This window comes from Saimiri boliviensis, chromosome 4 (genome assembly GCF_048565385.1).
Source record: "Saimiri boliviensis isolate mSaiBol1 chromosome 4, mSaiBol1.pri, whole genome shotgun sequence".
NCBI classification, from domain to species: domain Eukaryota; kingdom Metazoa; phylum Chordata; class Mammalia; order Primates; family Cebidae; genus Saimiri; species Saimiri boliviensis.
This window is the reverse complement of record NC_133452.1, coordinates 114,677,943-114,698,529: the sequence shown is the minus strand read 5'-3', so window position 1 is coordinate 114,698,529 and position 20,587 is coordinate 114,677,943.

Below are 20,587 nucleotides of genomic sequence, written 5' to 3'. Positions count from 1 at the left end.
CTTAGAGAGTGAAGAATAAAGAGAAAAATCTTCTGATTTTAGGTATGACAAAAAAATGCTTTAAGAGAAGAGAATTAAATATGAAATTAAAACTGCAGCCCTAGAGCTGAAAGGTGTCAATGATGCTTGCTTATTAAGAGGAAAATGCTGTCCTTTTAGAAATTTATCTCTTCCCTTTTGTATTTGCTACCTGATTTAGAATAAAGTGCTTCACTGGATGCTTAGCAGACTTAATTATATCATTTTCTAGGGGAAAGAGACATGCTGATGAATGACAGTGGAGGGATATAGTACCTCAAACAAGCCAGTAGTGAGATTTCCCTCCTGCTGTAGTGTGGAAACAGGGCTGAGGCCACAGCACCAGGGCCTTGCTTTTCTCTCTAATTTTGTTCCAGAATGAAGCAGAAGCATATTGTGCTTGAGATTAGAACCCTTATTTTTTATGAAGCATAATAAATTATCAGTCTTCAAGCAGACACAATGAAATGTATGGAAAAAATAGTATATTTGTGTATGAGAAGATACTCTTATTCTCATGAAGATAAACTACAGAGAAATTTCTCAGGCACAGTTCTGTGAAGGCTAAATATTGCCACAGCTGTTTACAAGCCACCATTTCAGTAAGCAATGCCCACGATAGCATTCATAGACCTTAGTTGCTTTTGCCTTTGTGGGCCGTTTTCTTCACTTAAAAAATAAATTTATATATATATATATATGGTTTTTTTTTTGTTTTTGTTTTTTTGTTTTTTTTTTATATTATATATAATATATTGGTATGTATATTATATGTATATTATATATAATATATAGGTATGTATATATGATATATACATATATTATATACATATATACCTATATATTATATAGGTATGTATATATATTCAGTCTCTTAAATATACGTTATATATGTGTATATATATTTAAGAGACTGAATATATATATTTTATATATATATAATATGTATATGTACACACACACACACACACACACACACACACACTACAATATTACAGCAACCAAAACAACATGGTACAGGCAGAAAAACAGATACAGAGACCAATTATACAGAATAGGGAACCCAGAAATAAATCCATACATTTATAGAAACTCATTTTCTCCTAAGGTGCTAAGAAAATAATTGGAGAAGGGACAGCCTCTTAAATAAACAGCTGAGATAATTGGATATGCAGAAGAATAAAACTAAGTCTGTATCTTTCACCATATACAAAAATCAGCTAAAAATAGGCTGGGTGAGGTGGCTCACACCTGTAAGGTTAGCACTTTGGGAGGCTGAGGTGGATGGATCACTTGAGGTCAGGAGTTCAAGACCAGCCAGGACAACACAGCAAACCCCCAACTCTACTAAAAAATACAAAAATTAGTTCGGCATGGTAGCACATTCCTATACTGCTTAGCAGCTCGGGAGGCTGAAGCATGAGAACTGCTTGAACCCAGGAGGAAGAGGTTGCAGTGACCTGAGATTGAGCCACTCCACTCCAGCCTGAGTGACAGAGTGAGACTCTGTCTAAAATAAAAAAGAAAAAAACAAGACAAAAATTGACTAAATATAAAGACTTAAGTGAAGACCCAAAACTATAAACTACTAGAAGAAAATGTGGGAAATGCTTCAGGGCAACGGTCTATGCAAATATTTCTTGAGGAAGATATCAAAAGCATAGGAAACAAACAAAAATTGACAAGTGGGATTACCCCAAGCTAAACAGCTTCTGCACAGCAAAGAAAACAATCAACGAAGTCAAGAGACAACATGCAGAATGGGAGAAAATATTTACAAATTATCTATCTGACAAGGGAATAATAACCAGAATATCTAAGGAACTCAAAAAACTCACTAGCAAAAAACAAATAATTCCATTTTTTTAAATGAGCAAAAAATTTGAATGGACATTTCTCAAAAGAAGACAGTAAATGGCTTACAAGTATATGAAAAAAAATGCATGTAACTAATAATCAAGGAAATGAAAATAAAAACCAAAGTAAGATATTATGTCATCCTGGTTAAAATAGTTATCAGAAAGACAAACTGGGAGAGATGCAGGAATGTGAGAAAGGAGAGTGTTTGTACACTGTTGGTGGGAATGTGAATTCATACAACCACTATGGAGAACAGTATGGCGATCTCTTTAAAAAATAAAAATGGAACTACCATATGATCCAGCAATCCCACTGCTAGCTATATATTCAAAAGAAATTAAAGTATTTATAGAAGGGATGTCTGATTCTCATCTTCATTGCAGTGCTACTCACAATAGCCAAGATATGAAATCAGCCTAAGTGTCCATCAATGGATGAATGAATAAAGAATGCAGTATGTATACCAAATGGAATATTATTTAGCCATCAAAAAGAATAAAATCCTATCATTTGCAGCAACATCAATTAAACTGGGGGACATTGTGTTAAGTCAAAACAAATCAGGCACAGAAAGATATATGTCACCTGTTCTTACATGTAAGTAAAAAAGCTAAAAATGTTGATTTCAAGGAGGTAGTGAGTAGATTGATGGTTAATTACCAGAGGCTAGGGAGAGCATTTGGAAGGGAGGTACAAAGAGAAATTGGTTAGTGTCTACAAAAATATAGTTAGATAGAAGAAATAAGTTCTAATGTTTGATAACACGATAGAGCAACTAGAGTTAACAATAATTTATTGTACACTTTAAAATAGCTAGAAGATATTTGAAAATGTTCTCAACATAAAGAAATGATATATGTTTGATGTGATGGATATCCCAATTATCAAAATTTCATCATTACACATTGTATTATTGGATCAAAATATCGTCTGTACCTCATAAATATATATGACTCATTTGTATTCATAAAAACAGAAAAAGTAGTGAACAATAAAGTATTAATTGTGCTTTTAGTATATCACAAAATTATGCAACTATCACTACTATATAAGCCCATAACATTTTCAGAACCCCAAAATAAACCATTTACCCATTAGTAGTCACTCCGTATTCCCCCTTCACTCCCCGGCCCTGGCAACAACTGAGTCCATTTTCTGTCTCTGTGGGTTCCCCATTAAACAGTTACCCGTAAGGCAATATAAATTTATCATTGCTTCCTGCCTTCACCTGGAATACATTACCCCTTCTCTTTTACCTTCTGTTTGGGACAAAATCCTATTCATCCTTAAAGATTCATATTAGATTGTATTAATATTTTCCCTCTCCTGGGAAAAATTAGTGGCTGTTCTATCCTTGCATGCCTGGCACATTTTATGCATATCCCCTGAGACATCTGTAACATGTTATCACCATCTGTTTGCCTGTATTCAGTGGTAAGTTCTCTGAATACAAATTTAAAATGTGGGGATAATTTATTAAATTTTGTGTTTTTGTATTCTCAATATCCACTTCCACATTTAAGAATGTGATCTTTCAACTCCTTCGGAAAACTGCCTCTACCACTCAAATGATTTGCCTCTGATAGAAATGGTCATCTAGGCATTTTCTACTCACTCATGTTAGAGATGCAAAAATCATAATGGCCTATTATTCTGACTTCTAATATTATTATCCTACTCTCCTGACTTCTGTTATTTGTGTAAACTTTGGCCATGTGATCCAATCAGAGTCAATCATAACAAATTGCTGGGACTTTCATATATGACTCTGGTTAAAAAAAAAAAAAAGAGTTTCTTTCTTACCTTTTAGTCAGATATTATAAGGATGTGACTTAATGGTTCCTGTTTATAGAAAAGTATGAGATAATGAGGCAAGGTTACAAAGAGAAGCTAAAATTAGAGAGAGAGAGAAGAAAGAAAGAATATTTAAAGTATTATCTAAATCCCAGAGATAGAAATGCCTAAAGCCAGTTCCTCCTTTTTTTCTTACATCATACGAGCCTTTAAGTTCCTTTAGTTGAATACACTACCATGCTAGTTAAGTACACTATTATGCTAGTTAAATACATTATTTTCTTATTCATCTTTCTGTTACAAGAACTTATAGGGCTTGGCTTACACATAGCAGATATTCAATAGGTGTATGGGTTTTTTTTAATTTTAATTTTAATTTTTGTGGGTACATCAACAGATGAATGTATAAAGAAAATGTGGTACTTATTCTATACAGTGAAGTAGTATTCAGCCACAAAAGATTGAGATCCTCTCCTTTGCAACAACATGGATGAAACTGGAGGTCACTATGCTAAGTGAAACTAGCTGGGCACAGAAAGACAAACATCACATGTTCTCACTATTTGTGGGATCAAAAAATAAAAACAATTGAATTCATGGAGATGGAGAACAAAGGATGGTTACCACATGCTGGGAAGGGTAGAAGGGATTGGGGAGAATATCAGGGTGGTTAATAGGTTCAGTAGGTGTATGTTAATACAGCAGGTGTTGGTAATCTTCCAGCTTCTACTTGGTAGTTACATATGTCTTTCCAATCTCAAACCTCCAGTACCCAACAATTGATCCATTGCATCCATTTTCCTTATATCTCCAAACCACAAGTATTTGCAGTCACCTCTGAAAGTGTAGCTAAAGATGGTGGTTCTCTGAATAAGTTCACTATTATAAATATTTTATAGGGATAGAAGTAGAGGAAAAATTATATGACTAGAACCACATTAATATTTGCTACCTATCTCATATCTGATATCAGTTTTATTCTTCTTTTTTTCAATTCCTTGCAAAACCCCTAACTTGAAAAGAAATGTTCAGATATGAAGAGCAATCTTTGGAAAGACTTTCCATGGCATAATTCCCACCATGGGCCTTGGATGCTGTTGGAAGCCATGTGGACAGAATGCTAGGTCCCAGATGTAATCCTGACTCTTCTACCAACGTATTGTGTGACTTGCACAGTTCATTTAGCTTTTGGGAGTTCTCAGTTTACTCACTTGAAAAATTAAGGTTTTGGTCAGATGATTTCTAAGATTTCTTCCATCTCTTGCATGTTATGATTTAGTGAATCTTTACAATCGAAGATGTTTCATCAAATTAAATTTCATTGTATGACATTATAGGACTACAGTATTCCTTATATTTTCAAATATGACTCAGTATTGATGTTTAATTTTAAACTATCTAGTACATGCTCTGTTAACATATACCTCTAAAGGAGGATTACAGTTTGTATATCTTAACTAAAATACATTTACTCATATAAAGATATATATCTATGTATAGATCAAACCCTTCCATTGTGATCTACATTTCATTTTTGTGACTGAATTTAAAATATTGCTCAAATGGCTAAGAGGATTTATTTTGTACATTGTAGTAAATCAATGTTGAATCAAAATCTCCTTTTTCCTCAGAGGAAAAGAATCACTAATAAAATGAAAAGAATTTTTTTTTGCAAGTAAGGAGTTTTTTAATGATACCATTTTAATGATACAGGCACATGTCAGACTAGAAATCATAATATTAATATTTCCATTGTGCTCTGTAGATTTCAAGTTTCTCTCTCCACTGTTAATAGTACAATTGTGCCTGAGAATTTCTCTCGTTTCTAGAACCAGCACAATTCTCCCCTTCTTTTGATTGTAATTGAAGAGTGATTTGTGAAGATAGATATAAAAAGAAGAAAATACTTGTGCATGTGTAATGTGCCAAATGTTATCTTGTCAATCATCTATTTAATTTTCCCACAGTCCCACTATACCGAAGCTCAGCAAAGTTCACAGGCTAATAGAGCTAGAGCAAGATAAGAACTCCAGATTTGTCTGATTTAATTGTAGGTAACATATAATAAGATTCTAGGAGGAAATGTTAAAAGTTTATTTCCTTATAATTGGGAAAGGTAAATAGGTTTTTTTTTACATGCTTTACAAAACATTTAAGAACAAATACCAGTTTCAGAATTGATTACAAATTGATTTTTGTTTTCATAATCTTTTTACTCACAGTAATAGCAGATACCATTTATCTAGTACTTACTGAGACCCAAGCATTATATAAATTATTATTTTACATATGATCTCATTGAATATAATCCTTATATAATAAGAATTATTACTATCTTCATTTTAAGACTTGGAGGTTAAGTAATTTAATTTTCCCAAGGTGCATAATTAGTAAGCAGAAAAGCTAGAATCTGAACACATGTCTCTCTGACTCAACCACTCAGGCTTAATCGCCCACTACAGTGCCAAGCACTAGATTAAACGGAGAGCTGAGTTCGATGCTGGCCTTCCACTAACTCGCTGAGTTACTTTTATAGCTAATTTAACTTCTTTTAACCTCAGTTTTATCCTCTGTAACATTAGTAGGTAGAACCAGAGCACTTTACAAATTTCTTTCCTTTATAAACGTACTGAGTTTTCGTGGTCTGAGGCAGTTCTCAGATGTGCAAATGCCAAACTCTCAGACTTCTTTCACCCTGACTTTATTTTTCATTTAAAAAAATAAAAACATGGCTAGAAATCTCTGAACTTGAGCCTCATGTTGAGTTTTTACTTGGTAAGTACCACTGATTTCACACCGCTTGTGAAATAAACATTGATAGAGTTCCAGCCTCCCTCTGTACAAGTTGACCTCCTGCACGCATTTAGGAATTAGTATGAGACAGTATAATGGTTTCTGGGAGAGGGAACTTTAAAAATGTCTAAAAAGCAGACTAAAAACAGAAAGACCTATGTTAAATCCACAAAATTCTTTCCCATATATAAAAAATTGGATAGGAAATAGAAGAGTCCCTATCTATTTTCAAAATTATTGGTTGGTGGCAGGTATCACAAAGTGTACTGTTGTATGGCCTCTTACAATTTCTTTTTTTAAATTGTGAAATACATACACGGGAGTATGGTATGCGTATGAACAATTTGTACACATCATTCATCTTAAGATGCAGAATATTAGCAGCTTTGCATCCCCTTGTGTGCTTTTTCAGATCACATCCCCCTACCATCCTCCTGAGTTGACCTCTCATGACTTTTGTACTAATCATTCTGTCACTTTTCTTTATAGTTTTGCCATTCATGTATATACCAACAATGCAGTGTTTAGTTTTGCCTGTTTTCAAGCTGTATATAAATGAAATAATCACACTATATGAATCCTATGATTTCCTGTTTTTATACTGTGTTATTCTTTTAAGATGTATCCATGTAGAGTGTGTAGCTGTTGGTATTGTGTGACTAATGAATAGTATGCCATGATATCAATATACCACGATTTATTTATCCATTCTAATGTTAATGCACTTGCAGATTATTTCTATTGTTTGTGTGTGTGTGTGTGTCTGTGTGTGTGTGTGTGTGTGTGTTACAGACTCTGAACATTCATTTGCCTGTTCCTGGTCACACACATACAACAATTTCTCTAGTGTTTATACATAGGAGAGAGATTGCTGGATCTTAGGGTAGGCACATGTCAACTCTACTAAGGCAGATTGGCTTATCAATAGATTTTCAAAATGTTAATTAATCTATTAAAAATAGGGCATGAAAGAAGGCATAATCCTACTGAATTGTGAAACCTGGATTCCTGACTATAAATCAAGCATAAGAAAGAATGCTATGCTCAGGTTGTATCAAATGACTTTAACCAAGGTATCAGTAAAGATCACTGGAAGAACAGAGCATTAGGCTGAGTAGTACTACTGAATTAAGGAGAAATGGTTAGTTCATAAGAACCATAAGAAAATCAGCATAGAGATGGATACATAAAGAATGCAGAAAGTAGAAACAGGAGGCCGCTCTGTTCCTAGAAAAATATTTGAGGAGAATGAGAAGATGTTATTTTTTCTCTGTTAATAACTAGATATTTATGTTACTTCAGCCCGTAGAAGATGGCCAGCCCCCTGTGAACTCTGTATCAATGAATGCAAGCTTGCAAACCAGGAACACCAAAGGATCTATATTGACATTGCCTCACCGATCCTTCTTCCCATTGCCTCATCCTGCCTTCTCCCCATTTCACCCCACTATTTCTGTCTGTTCCAATTCAACCGTTATAAACTCCAAGAATAACTCCCTACTCATGCTTTTGATGAAACGCCGTAAGTCACGGTGCAGAAGGAAAAACATCTCATTTTTTTACCATAATTGATATTCTGAAGAATATATTGTTAGAAATATAAAAGACAATACAGAGTTCATATTTGTTTATGAGTTTATTCTTTTTTGTGTTATGAAACCTATTGGGAGTCATTCAAAGTGGGCCTAAAAAAATTGTTTGAATATCCCTGCTCAATAGTTGTTTCCAGCCTGTAGGCCATGGACCTCAGTGGGCATTGACAGCTCTCTCAGTTAGACAGTGATTCTTTGTGTACAAGTAACATTTTCAGTGAGCTAAGTAAATTGCACAGTGCATGTCGCACACCTGACAGACAATAGCTATTTAGATGTATGTAGATTATGTTGTGAAGAGTAAAGAATAAATGTACTTAACATATAGGTCAATAATATGTGGCTGTTCTAACTTCTTAATGATTATACAGATTTCAGCTACTGACATAGAGGTAGGAGAGAGGAAATTTTGTTATTAACAGGGTTGGAACTTAAAAGTTTGGGAGCAACTACTGAATAACATACATCTGTACCTTTATACATATATATATATGTAGTTACATATGTATAGACCTATATATAGAGATATGTGTATATGCATGTGTACACACACACACACACACACACACACACACTCCTTATCTCTCTCTCTTTTTAAATATCCACACCACCAGAAGGATGCGAAGTATTAGGAAAATAATTTTCTATAGAGATGCACCTTCCAGCTGTATCTGAAAGAGCATTTTAAATTATTAAACAGAATACTTAACATTTGTAATTGAACATCTTATTTGTAAACAAATAAATTAGAACACACCATTATTCAATAGGATTTCCCACATTACAAAAAGAACACAGAGTCCCTTTTATAATGTTACATCTTTGTAAACATTATAAATCACTAAATGCTTAATAGAGAGAAGATCAGAAAGCTTAGTTGAGTAAAAAAGAATCAGAAAATAAAGCAAAAATTTAATACTAAAAAGTATCTCATCTTATGTATTGTTCAGGTTTTGAAAAATTAATTAAAAAAACTTTTCTGACTTTTGTTATTCACACATGCAATTTCTTCCAGACTGGAAAGTAATTATTAGCAGCCCTGAATATACATGTGAGCGCATTTACTTTCTCTTCACTTGAGTAAAATTTTCTTGAGTGGAAGAGACTGATCTTTTATAAATAGCATCAAGATGACACCTTCTCTGTACAATTCAATTTTATAATTGAATACTTCAAATGAAAACAAAAATAACAGAATGATTCCTCATATGGCTAAAACTCAGCATACGAATTTCCCTTGCTAACCCCCCTCAGAGAACTGTTATGGAAAATAACTGGCTTCTGACAAGGTTGTCATATATAAAACAAAATATAAATGAGTGTTTTCATTGCTGTTACTAATGAAAATATTGATGTCTAAATATTTATACTCTGGATAAACATGAAATGAGAGCTTGACTGAATTTTTTAAAGTAGGGGACAAAAACAAAACATGTGCTCATCACTGAAATGTATTTCTTTAGTTATGAAAGAATCAACATCTAATGTCCTATGCAGGGTTTCTTCTCCTCCCCTAGTGATGCTTAAGGGAGGAAGTTAAATTAGGGAAAAAGATGAAGCAAATATACCAAGGAAAATAATAAATTTAATAAAATTCTTAATTAGGTGATCCATGAGGTCCCTACTTGCCCCTTCCTCCCCTGTTTTGTGTAAATAGTGTCTTGACACCAGGAAAAGGTAAGATTAGAACTAACTCCCAGAATAGGTCCTGGCTGCCTCGCTGAACTAAATGGTTCTTTGGTGTGAGCTGATGCTCATTCTGTGCAGGACAATTTATCCTTTGAATCTGTTTATTGGTGTGAAAATACAGTTTCTGTAGTATACAGACAGATGAACTGTTTGAGAACATTTACCTTTGTTACTCTTGTAACACAATTATTCCTGGTTTTTGCCCTTTAGTGGAAACTTTTCTCTTCCCTAGAGGAAATTAAATGCTGAAATGCAGACAGGCTAATGAGAGTTAGTGTTTGCCTCTTGCTGTTTGGAGAATGAGCATATCCTCAGTGGAAGGGTTTAGAGTCCCTGCAAACCGTATCTGCTAATAAACAGGGGACGTTTACAAGGTCAGACTCCTTGTAGAAAGCTGGACCTTAATCTTTGTAGTAATTATCCCAGAGAAGTTCATCTGTTCAGAAAGGCAATTTCCTTCAGAGCAGACAGTTCCCAGTTAGTAACCATTTCTCATTTTAAAAAGGCAATTGAAATCCATCTTTCCCTCCTACCACTTCCATATTGCTTCCACATTGCAACCAGATCCCCTTAGCTCCAAATAGCTAGCTAGATTGAATTCAATTGTAGTCTTTCATCTTCTAGATTAAATTCACTTTCTCCCTCATCCAAAGCAAGAGGGTGTATCTTCTTACATGTTTAAATTTTGCTTATACTTTAAAAATGTATAATCAACTTATTGTAAATTTGATTAGGCATAACGTATACCAAGACTGGCAGTGCTTTACATCTATATTCTGAAAGTGCATAAACAAGCATACATCAAAACATTCCAATTCTCCTTGGTATTTGAAGTGTTTAAGTTGCAGTTCTGATGCCTTAAAGCAACCAGGTAGATTCACAGTAATTCATAATTTGTTTATGAACAATACAGTGTTGAATTGTGTATTCTTCACGGCTAATATGTGAAAACAAGTTATTTGGTCCAGTTGAATGCACTGAGAATGAAGAAGGTGTAAGGAAGACCTTACAAATATCAAAGGTCTGCTGAATTGAATATTTTTATGTCTTCATGGTGTAAGTTTAGTTCCAACTAGAAACCCTTAAATGTACCTACATTAGCACTGTGAGTTGCATGTAATGAAGGATCAGTTCAAATAGAATCACTCTAAGAACAAATTAATAGGCCGGGCGTGGTGGCTCACACCTGTAATCCCAGCACTTTGGGAGGCTGAGGCGGGTGGATCATGAGGTCAAGAGATCAAGACCATCCTGGCCAACATGGTGAAACAAAAAAATTAGCCAAGCATGGTGGCATGCGCCTGTGGTCCAGCTACTCACAAGGCTGAGGAGGAAGAATCGCTTGAACCCGGGAGGCGGAGGTAGCAGGGAGCTGAGATTGTGCCACTGCACTCCAGCCTGGAGACAGAGCAAGACTCCGTCTCAAAAAAAAAAAGAAAAAAAAAAATGGTTCACATAACTGAGAAAGTTGAGGGTGTGGATATAATCACAGATGTGGCTTGATGCAGAGGGCAATAGACATTGTTAAGACTCCTTCTGAGGTGGTTCCTTATGTGAGTTTTCTCTCATGAAGCAGTATGTCTGTAGCACCTGCAGCCTCATATCCTTCCAATCTCAAGTCTAATAGGCCCTACATCTGTCTCAAAATTCTCATCTGAAACTTTCATTATGTTTGATTGTCTCTGATTGTGTCATTGTCAGCCCTCAGTCAGTTACTGTGGCCAGGTGAATACAACACTACAACGCACTGTTAGACTTGGGCCTTAGTTGCATATCTCACCTTTAATGCAGGCCCATCCAGACTAAAGGGAAAAAGAATGGGGAGGATGAAGCCATAAACTAAAACTGAAGCCTTTTGCCAATTTCTGAGGACAGAAACCACAACATTCACTACTTTATCCTCCTGGAACCCATTACCACCAGCTCACCAGACATGGCTTCATGTAGCCTTATATGTCAAGGATGTTTAAAAAGTTACAGAGATATACCTTGATAGATCTAACAAGCAATACTAATTTAATAAATTATTAATTAAAGAACTGACTGTATTGAATTTAATATTAACCATTCCTTAAGTGGGTTCTTCATATTGTAATGCACAATCACTTGCAACTTTAATTCAGAATTCAAAATTTATTTTATTTGACTTGAGTCAAAAATATTAGTATAATTTATAAGTACACTTATGCAAGCAAAGTTAAACTCTTTCCTCCCAACCATGAGGGCATTATATGGTACTGCATTTAATTTCTTCTATTACAGATACAAAAAATAAAAAGCAGGGATTAAAAACAATATGCTCAGAAAAATAAATAAGAAGGATCCAAATAAAAAAGAGTAAGTCAAATTATCTCTCTTCACTGACAATATGATTCTATATCTAGAAGACTCTGAAGACTCTGCCAAAAGGCTTCTAGAATTGATAAACAATGTTAATTAAGTTTTAGGACACAAAATCAATGTACAAAAATTAATAGCATTTCTATACACCAATAAAATCCATGCTGAAAGTCAAATCAAGAACACAATGCCATCAACAATGACAGCCACGAAGAAAATGAAATATCTAGGAATATATTTAACTGAGAAGATAAAAGATCTCTATAACAAGAATTACAAAACAGTGCTGAAAGAAATCAGAAACAATACAAATAAATGGAAAAACATTCATGCTTGTGGATTGGAAAAATCAGTATTGTTAAAATGACCATACTGCCTAAAGCAATTTACAGATTCAACGTCATTCCTATCAAACTACCAATGTCATTCTTTACAGAATTAGAAAAAACAAAAACTATTCTAAAATTCATATGGAACCAAAAAGGACCCAACAAGCTGAAACAATCTGAAGCAAAAAGAACAAGACCAGAGGCATCACACTATCTGGCTTTAAACTATATTATAATGTTAGAGTAACCAAAATAGCATGATGCTGTTCATGCTATTCAGAAACAGACAGATGAATGGAAAGGAATGGAAATCTCAGAAATAAAGCCACACTCCTACAGCCATCTGATCTTTGATGAGGCCAACAAAACAAGCCATGGTGTAAGGACTCCCTATTCAATAAATGATGCTAGGATAACTGGTTAGCCATATGCAGAAGAATGAAACTAGACCCTCACCTTTCACCATACACAAAAATTAACTCAAGAAGGATTAAAGATTTAAATATAAGACCTCAAACTAGAAAAATCCTAGAAGAAAACCTAGGAAATACCCTTCTCCACATTAGTCTTGGCAAAGAATTTTTGGCTAAGTCCCCAAAAGCAACTGCAGCAAAAACAAATTGACATGTGGGGCCTAATTAAACTAAAGAGCTTCTACACAGCAAAAGAAATTATCAACAGAGTAAACAGACATCCTACAGAATGGGAGAAAAATATTAACAAACTGTGCATCTGAGAAGGTCTAAGATCCAGAGTCTATAAGGAACTTAAATTAATCAACAAACAAGAAATGAATAGCCCCACTAAAAAATGGGCAAAGGACATGAATAGGCACTTCCCAAAAGAAGAAAATGGAAGGCTAATACACTGTTAATTGGAATGTAAAGTAGTTTGGCCACTATGGAAAGCAATCTGGAGATTTCTCAAAGAACATAAAACAGAGCTACCATTCAACCCAGCAATCCTACTACCAGGTATATACCTAAAGGAAAATAAATCAATATACAAAAAGACATATGCATTTGTATGTTCATTGCCACTCCGTTCACACTAGCAAAGACATGGAATGAACCCAGATGCCCATCAATGGTGTACTGGATAAAGAAAATATGATCCATATATACTATGAAATACTATACAGCCATCAAAAAGAATAAAATCATATCCTTTGCAGCAATATGGATGCAACAGGATGCCATAATCCTAAGTGAATTAGCACAGGAACAGAAAACCAAATACCATACATTCTGACTTATAAGTGAAATCTAACCCCTGAGCATACATGGACACATACATGGAAATAATAGACACTTGGGACTATGAGAAGAGGGAAATTGATTGGAAAACTACCTCTTGGGCACTATGCTTACTACCTGGGTGATAGGACCCGTACCCAAAATCTCAGCATTACACCCATGTAACAAACCTATATGTGTACCCCCTGTATCTAAAATAAAAGTTGAAAGAAATGCTCTACAAAGAGTAGAGGATACAAGGGGAAAAACCTATTACTAGATATAAACACTCCAAGTACTGTATAATAGTAATACTTTCATACTTAATACTATATTAAGTACTAATTTTACGGCTGAAAAGGACAATAGAGATTATATAATCCTGAAACTTTCTAACAAAGATGTTTTCTTGTTATGCTGTTCATTACCATTTTCTCCATAAAAAGGACAGCCAGAAAGACGTATTCACATTACTGTATCTCTGTGAAATAGATTAATGTAGGCCTCATTCTATAAAGAATTCTCTGCTTGTTCAGTGAGGCATAACTGCATCTCAACTTCGCTGATTCCTTCACAAACCCTTCATTTATTCCAAGTGTCTTTAACCACCTCCCCCCCCCCCCGCCTTTATTCCTAGCACTGTGTTAGCTGCTGGGAAACAGTGATGATCACATGCTGTTTCCAGTCCAGAGAGGCCAACATACTAATCATGTTGTTATACAAATACATTCATCAGTAAAAAATAGTATTTGTTTTATAAAGGAAGTTTTCAGTGTACCTGTTCCATTGTCTCAGAGCCTGTCAGGCTCAATTGGAGGCTTAGGGAAGTTGCCTTTGAGCTGAGCATAAGAGAAGAATGAAAGTCTGGGCCATGGCATACACTGAAGGCTTTGATAATCTCCCCCATGGAACAGAGAGTAAAATGAGGGGATTATGAGAAACCAGGTCATGCAGCTTTGTAGACTGTAAGAATTTCAGTCTCTCCTAAAGTCTATCTTAAAATCTCAATTAAAATATCCTCTAGCCAAGGGCAACATTAATTGGATTTGCATTTTTAAAAATCACTCTAGCTGATCTGAACAAACATGGAGACTAGTGTAAAAATAATGTGAGAACCGTTAGGAAGCTAATAGTTGGTCCAGGTGAGAGAGGATGATATGATGATGGCTTGCTCTAGAGTGGCACTATTGGAGAGGAAAAATTTTAACAGACTTGACAGATTAAAATTTAAAAGACATATTAGTTCTCACCAAGTTTTGAGAGTCATAAATGCCAGCAAGTTGGTTTTTTCTCCAGTGTACTTTCTGAGAGGCCCTATAACTCCTCTTTCCTATTGAGACTCAGTAAACACTGCCATGCTTCAACAGCCACATTCCTTTATTTATAATGATATATAAATACCTGAGGAACAATAGCACCCATACCCTATAGCTTTCTGATTATTGCAAATGTGTTTTGGGTGTTAACCTAAATTTTCAATCCTGTAAATTCAAGTCTCTTTGTCCTTGACTGAACTCATAGATACTTTCAAAATGTAAGAAGGTCCAACAATTTAGGGTCCCTCTGTGTTTGGAATTTTTCTGAATTATATCATAGTTTATAGATCCATTTCTAAAATCCTCACATTGACATGATTTGGAGTACTTTACAAGTCAGTAAAGTTAGCTGATCTGACATAACATGCAATGTGGATATTTTTTCTTAAGCAAATGCTATGTCCTGAATTAAAAATTTAAATGCAGACTAAAATAATGTTGGACTGATTACGTGCTTTGAAAATTTTTCTTTCTGCCTCTACTTTTATTCCCTGCTTCCTTTAGTACTGGTGTTCCCTACTCCCATTGTAGGTGACTTTCTTATTCTAAATCGGCGATGTCTAAATCACTGATGCCACTTCTGAGCCTTTAACAGTCCCATCCAACTGTTCATATATTCATTAACAAATATTTTTGAGAGTCCAATTCTATCTGAGCCTCCATGAAACATCTTCATGGAATGGTCCTCCAATGACACAAATCTGCATATCTGAAACTAAGTTAGCCGTCCGACTTCCCCAAATCTATTTCTTACTTGTATTCACTGTTTGGTCAAGGTTAACCTTGAAAATGTGCTTATTTAGCTGGACAGCCCACTGTTTTACTCTAACATACACTGATGTCTTCCCACCCTTACAACTCCATCGCAAGTCCTACTCTTCTTCCTCTAGACTCTTTCAAATTTATCCTTTTTCTGCCTTCACTTTTAGGGTTTTCATCTCTAAGTTCACACTGGGTTTCCCTTCCTCCAATTGGGAGCCACTTCCCAATCCATCCTTCCAATCCAAGCCATCTTATTAGGAAGACTGATCAAATCATGGTGCTTCTGTACCTGAAAATCTCAAGGAGGATGATTTCTCATTGCTTTTAGGATAAAAGCGTAGCACCTCAGTATAGCAAACAGGATTCTTAGAAATACACGTTTTAACCCTTCAGCTATACCATACCACCCCCAACCCTTCAACCTGAGACTCCAGTTGCAAATGACCTCTTGTCTGCAGTTATACAACATGTTCATGCCTATGCATTTGCTCTTCTTTCTGCCTCCCTCTACTGTGATTCTTCTCCTTCAAGATTCAGCTCTAATGTTATTTCTTTGCAATAACAGAGATTTTAAGCATCAAACCCACATGTACTCCATTACTCTTTGTTGATCTAGGGACACTCAGAACAACTTCAATCATTTGTTAATTTCTCATTCTCTCACTCAAGTAAACCTTCTGGAGCACTGATTATCTTTTTATCCCTGGAATCTACCACAGAATATGATGTACAATAAGTATTCCACAAACATAATTATGATACTTAAAAATAGTTAATATTTAGTATGTGCTGTTTTATAAAGTGTAGGAGGAATACACAACCACATACATGCTCACATGCTAAGAAGACCAAATTAAAGTTTGACTTTAGAACATTAGTAGATCAATTCAAAAAACACTCAAACAGAGTAATTTTCAAGTAATTTTTACACATCCAAAATAGTAAAGATACATTTTATGCCATAATTCTCCACCATCCAATCATATATGATAATGGAAATAGAGATTTACAAAAACAATCCTCATTCTTCTTGTATATGATGCCTTCTGATATTTTTCTACAACCATTTTATTTTTTGAATGTTGGTTGAAACCATAAAAATTATTTTATGAATCATTTTGGAAAATACTTCCTTTATATTTCTACCATATTTGATTTTTATTCACACAATTTCTATAAACAAGCCTGTATGTGAAAATTAAATAAGCATTTTTGCTAATTTTTAGGGCTACTCAAAACTCATCAATTTCCTAAATATACTGTTATCACTGCTAACTCCACTGCTGTTTTCTTAATAATAATAAATTGCTTATGACCATTGTTGACATATTTCACACACTTTAAAATCACTGGAAGCAGGCTGAGTGACCCTGAAGCAAGATTTACAATTGCTGAATTGGTCAATTCCCATTTGCAGTCTTTTATGTCGAGTCTAAGCATTGAATCCATATTTCCTGCTGTAAAAGAGTTAAAACTCTCAAATGGTGCCCTATTTCTATTAGATGTGCTTTCTTTATTTCTTTTTAAGTAAAATAGTATAAAATATGATTATAGGATTGTTTTCTTGAAGTTAAGCTAGTGATAGGAATGAATTCAATGTATGTATAAAGAATCATTCCAGAATATTATTTCTTTTTTTTCCTATTTCTGAACAACTCTATCACTGAATAAATCACATATAACTCTCCTATAACCATGGTGTTTGGCAAGGAAACTTGCCACGTTTCTTTCTTAATTTTAAGGAACACATATCTGCCAACTTTCATGTTGCCTCACGGAAAGTAACAAATATTATACGTCATATGTCAGCATTTCAGTGCCCAATAAGGAAGAAACTGCCCATTGTTTCCCTAAATGAAAGCACAAAAAATTCAGAAAGATAAAGAGATTTTGCCAATGTTTTGGTATAAAAACATGTATCTCTTTAAAAAATCGGTTACAGGAACTATAACAGAAGTAAGGATATTTATTGTGATATATGTCTTCGCATCTAAAGTTGTGAATATTTTAAATTGAGATTTTTAAAAGCACATTTATATAAATAAGTGTTTTGTTTTTAAATAATTCATTTTTCAAAACAAGACTTAAGCTGTGATGAGAAATTTGTCAAAATTAAATTTCTATCCCTGCCCTCCTTCTAAGTATAGTAGCACAGCTGTCATGAATCCTAAATTTGAATACACAACTTGTATAAGTGGGACATAGAATGCCATTTCTCAAGTAGAATATGGAGTCCTCTTGACGTGTTTCAAGGCCATGAGTTTCCTTCCTACATTTAGTGGTGACACCAAAACTGAAAGCTTGGGAGTAGTACATAGAAGAGGGAGGCTGTGAAATATCCTTACTTATATAGGTGCTTTTCTAAATATATTTGGTGAATTGGAGAATTGTTTAATCAAGGAAATGTCCAAAGTGTTTATTGTAAATTTTCCATACTGTTTGAAGTAAACAAACAAACAAAAAACAGATGAGGAGTTTTTGCATAGAACAGCCCCACACAGGGCAGGGAGGACAAACCGGGTGAGCAGAGTGTCCACATGGTCAGGGCTGTGGGGTGTGTGGAGAACTGCAGTGGCAGCTGTCCAACGCAGGATGTCACACCTAAAGTGAGGGTGATGCGGAAAGTGGTAGCTGCACTGGGACAGTGGTGATGATGGCCTGGCAATTGATGTGAGACCCCAGCAGAGCAAGAAGGACATTGGTGCAGTAAGACAAGGGGTAGCAATAGGGATCAGTGCTTAGTTACATACAGGGTATCTGATCAAGTAAGAAAATAGATTACAAGAAAATATAGGTGGCACATGGTGGCTCACGCCTGTAATCTCAGCACTCTGGGAGGCTGAGGTGGGCAGATCACCTGAGGTCAGGAGTTCGAGACCAGCCTGGCCAACATGGCAAAACCCCATCTCTACTAAAAAATACAAAAATTAGCTGGGCATGGCGGCACGCACCTGTATTCCCAGCTACTCAGAAGGCTGAGACTGGAGAATTGCTTGAACCTGGGAGGCGAAGATTGCAGTGAGCTGAGATTGTGTCACTGCACTCCAGCCTGGGCAACAGAGTGAGATTCCGTCTCAAAAGAAAAAAGAAGAAGAAGAAAAGGAAATAGGAGTCAGGTTTCTCATGGCCAGAGAAAGGAGGTACAAACAGGGAAAGAAAAAAAAAAAAAACTAGGCTGAATCTGTGGTACTACATTGAAACTGAAAATGTAAATGTGAACTCCTGTTTTTCAACATATTTAGATAGACATAGAAATAACTGTAGAGTATAATATATGTGTGTGTATAGCAGTCAGGGTTTTCCAGAGAAACAGAACCAATAAGATTTATCAGTAAGAATTGGCTCATGTGATTATGGAGGCTAACAAGTCCCAAGATCTGTAGTCAAAGCTGGAGACTCAGGAAAACCAATGGTGTTATTCCAGTCCAAAGGCCAGCGGGCTTGAAATCCAAGAAGAGCTGATATTTCGCTTAGAGATTGAAGTCAGGAAAAAATCCCAGCTTGTTAGCCATCAAGCAGGAAAACTGCCCCTTTACTTGTCGGAGGGTCAGCCTTTTGGTTCCATTCAGCCCTTCAACTGATTAGATGAGGCCCACTCACAGTGTGGGCAGGGGACAATCTGCTTTACTCAGTCTATAGATGAAAATGTTACTGTCCTCCAGAAACAGCCTTATGGACATGCCCAGAATGTCTGACCAAATATCTGTGTGCCCGCTGTCCTAGTCAAGTTGACACCCAAAACAAACCATCATAGTGTGTTCTTGTGTGTCTGTGTTTAAAATACCTAGCACCTAGATCTTGGTTACTCAATGCTCTTCTCTCTTGAAAAAAATTAGGACTCCTTGTTGAAATAGCTGAATCCAAGGCTGAGCAAGGAAAGTGAAAGATGAGTCTGGAAAATTTTATTATGCCATAAAGAGTGCTGAAAGAATAATAAGGACATGTCAAAAAAGCAGAGGAACCAGCTTGAAGAGGCTTCCACCAACCAAATCCAGGACAACTTGAACATCAAAATAAATTATGACAACAACATTAATAAATTATAACATCAAATAAAATCAGAATCCATGAGCCCATACTGATGAGCTGAGTATAAGTTGTAAGTTTGCTAATTAATATGTTAATTAATTATAAGTTAATATGCTAGCTGTTAATACAAGTTAGTATATTATATGTTAATATAAGCTAATTAATTGAAAGTTCAATGAGAGATTTGAAATTTACGTAATCTCAGAATACATCCCCACTATTCATTGATTTCAAAGGGAAAAGTAGTAGCTTTCCAGTGGAGAGTCCTGGCAGGCACTACTTTAAACAGGTAATCAACATTAACATTAGCAGTAATAGGACAATTCAAATCAGGTACTAGGTCATAAATGCAATGAGAAAAATGGAATATAACTTTTATTGTATTCCTGCAAGAAATAAAATGCATATATGGATTGAATTATGAGAAAACACACACACACACACAAACTAAAATTAAGGGACATTCTACAAAATAGCTGACCTTTTTATCTTCAAAAGCGTCAAGATCATGAAGTCAAGGAGAGATTGAGGATCTGTTCCAAATTGAAGAAGAATAAAGACAACTAAATGCCACATTTGATTCTGAACTGTATCCTTTTGCTATAAAGAATTTTATTTGAATAATTGATAAAATGTAAATGGAGTCTGAGGTTACATGAGAGTGATGTATTTAAATTAATTTACTGATATTGATGATTTACAGTAACCTAAGATAAAGTCTTCAATTATAAGAAATACTCATTAGGCGGGGCATGGTGATTCACACCTGTAATCCCAACACTTTGGGAGGCTGAGGCAGGCAGATCACTTGATGTCAGGAGTTTGAGACC